Here is a 3,497-nt window from a genome sequence, read left to right on the forward strand (position 1 = left end):
CAGGTTTCTCCGGGCTCGATCCAGGTCGTCTTATCCGCCCTTATGATCCTCATCTTCGCTCCGTACAACGGTCGCCGTCCGCTGAGCTGGATTCGCATCTCGTCCGGGAAACACAGTGTCCCATCCGCCAGATCCAACCTTACTCCGGCTGGTACCATGAAATCCATTCCGAGGATGGCGGCTTGACCAGCGAGATCTCCAACCCAAATATCGAACAGTATACCAAACAACCTGCCAGCGTGATCTTGATCCGCGTTCTCCCATTCGTACGGTACACGCCTTCACCAATCCCAACACAATCTTGGATCCGACTCCCATCCACTTGGCACCCAACCTTACGAGCAAAGGCGGTATCTAGTATAGACACCTCGGCACCACTATCTAGGAGTAGGATTGCTTTTTAATTGTTGATCTTGCCCCCTACCTAGGCTTGTCTGAACCATTTTTCTGGGGCATGGTACTGTGGTGTAGCGGGATCAGCAAAATCTGCGAGATTGCCGGATCCAACTTACCAACTGCGCCCAGACACCGACTAACGGAGGGGGGTCCCCCGATGATCCGTGATCTGCTGAACTTTCCTCGCCTTGTGGACCCGTCGGTAGGGTGGGATCTTGCTCGCTCGGTAACTTCCGAAGAGTTCAAGTGGTGAAGCTTGAGTGTCTTGGCGAGATGTGGGGATGGGGTGGAGCAGTAGTGGTTATATCTTCACTCTGCGTCCGTGGATGGTTCTGAATCCTAAGCGAATATTCGAGCTTATGGATCCAGGGCCTAGATCGTGGATCTGGCCGTAGGGTTGCCTTGCGGGTGTGTTCCCTTGCCTTTGTAGTTCCTTTGCGTCGTACTTGCCGCCTCCTTTGACGGGATCTTGAGAGTTGAGATCTTCTAGGGTGTAATTGACCAAGTAGTAATTCGGTTAACCTGTTGGATCTGCACGTGTATAGGAAAAGCTCACTAGGTTGTAGGATCTGGCCAATGTATTATCCAGTATATCACTACCAACACTAGGTTTCGCAATTCCCAACCTTCTCCGAGCTCGTACGGGCCAATGTAGTTCCGGTTCTTGAGGGCAGGAAGGCACTTGCGTGTTACCGTGCAAATAGAAGTCTGTATTGGTATTTAAGCCTATACCTGCCTGGATTTCTACCTTCTATGTCTTTCATCTGCTAAATCCCTTACCAGGCTCGACTGCATGTCCCTTCTTCCCTTGACCCATCATCCCAGCTGTGTTATCTTCAGATCCACCGGATCCATGACGTAATCATCATGGCCACCCTATTATGGGTACACTCATCCGGATCCAGGTTGCTTGGATTCCCTTCACTGTAAGGCATTGAGTGTGGCTACGGACAGGCTGGTCACGCAAAGTGCACAATAACAAACTAGCAAGCTAGCAAGCTAGTAAGCTGAAGGCATCGGTAAGGAAGTAGTGAGGCAGGAGAGGCAAAAGAAGAGCCCCCAGGCGGGATCGAACCACCGACCTTTCGCTTACGAAGCGAGTGCTCTACCACTGAGCTATAGGGGCTTACGGACCTCGACTCCAAGAGACACACTCACAGCACGAGCACTACATACACCACAATAAAAACATACGCACGAACATGCATACATCGCACTCACCGTCCATGCATACACCATACGTCAACTACTACATCACCGCCCACTCAGCGCATGCCACATTGCAACATCAACTCCTTTCCTTAACGCTGCTGCGACGCATCGGTAAGGGCTCCGCCACTTCACACGACGCTTCGATGAGCGGAGAGATGTGTGCGAGGTGCTCGTGACGTGGTTTCGTCGTAGAAGTAAAGAAGAGTGGGTAGAAATTGTGGATCTCGGAATGCGTATCGGTGTGTGAATGGAGTTTGCATGTTTGGAAGTTGGGTTTTGGTATCGGGGGAATAGCTCAGTGGTAGAGCGCTGGATTCCAGTCCCAGCGGTCGGGGGATCGATCCCCTCTTCCCTCATGCTTTAAGCTTTTGCGCGTCCTTCGTTTCTCTGTCCGTCTTCCCACCTTAACAGCCGCACGGTTACAATGCTCACCATCAGCCGAGCCCACGACCACGCCACCAAGCAAAAAGTGCGATACTTCTCGATTTATGCGTGTCATCCTTGCGCAGGGGCCATGCTAATCTTCTCTGTATCGTTCCAATTTTTACGGATGACCACCGAAGTGGTTCCTACCACACGACCCGCGTCACCGACATATAGCTGCTAGCCTTGGGCCTCACATCCAGAGCCACTTTCGTCGAAAAGGGAAGGACTACCAGCCCAGTCCATGCATCCACCAGCATTTCCAGATTAGCTGCGCAATGTTTTCACACGCTTGGCCACGTGTGTTGGTCGGGACCATTATCCAGCAACAAGCAGAGGTATCTATCTACCTGGTCAGCAGGCCAGGAAATAGCCGCTTTTGCTACCGCGAGTCTGCTGAGGTAAAGGAAAACGACAGCTGTGAGATTCGAACTCACGCGGGTTGCCCCATTAACTTAGCAGGCTAACGCCTTAACCACTCGGCCAAGCTGTCATCGCTATGCAACAAAAACATAGATGTCCACTCCCACCCTCATCAGATTCAAATCAACCAAACCAAACTCACGACCACCCCGCACATACCGTCACGACCTGTGCTACCACCCATAGATACGGCGCATACCGTACGCCTTTATCAAATACTGACAACACTAAGAGAGAACATCCACACTCGCCGGCAGCACAATCTTCAATCGTCAAAACATTCAGCGTCTTTCACCTCTGCATGTCTTCGGCTGGTGGCATGTTGGCCACCACCTGCGTACGCTGCTTATGTTCTACCCGCCACGGATATCATCTCGTACATAATACTCTCAACAGGGGGGGGGCAACTTTCACGGTCAGACTCAGTGACATCATGCTAGCGGATCCGACAGTTGTTGCAGCTCGTAATGATATCTTCTTATATATTTTCACAGACATGATTCACACGCGACAGCAGTCTTCGGCACGACTTTACCTACGGCGTCGAGCAGCCGCAACACCAAGAATTCATCTGGAATATCTGAATGTTGGTGTCTAGGTACTAGATGTGGTGGAACAATAATGAAGAGCGGTCAGCGTACAACAGAGCGAGCATTGAGTGTGGCTACGGACAGGCTGGTCACGCAAAGTACACAATAGCAAACTAGCAAACTAGCAAGCTAGTAAGCTGAAGGCATCGGTAAGGAAGTAGTGAGGCAGGAGAGGCAAAAGAAGAGCCCCCAGGCGGGATCGAACCACCGACCTTTCGCTTACGAAGCGAGTGCTCTACCACTGAGCTATAGGGGCTTACGGACCTCGACTCCAAGAGACACATTCACAGCACGAGCACCACATACACCACAATAAAAACATACGCACGAACATGCATACATCGCACTCACCGTCCATGCATACACCATACGTCAACTACTACATCACCCGCCCACTCAGCGCATGCCACATTGCAACATCAACTCCTTTCCTTAAAGCTGCTGCGACGCATC

This window comes from Phytophthora infestans, genomic scaffold, assembly GCF_000142945.1.
Source record: "Phytophthora infestans T30-4 supercont1.65 genomic scaffold, whole genome shotgun sequence".
Taxonomy (NCBI): domain Eukaryota; phylum Oomycota; class Peronosporomycetes; order Peronosporales; family Peronosporaceae; genus Phytophthora; species Phytophthora infestans.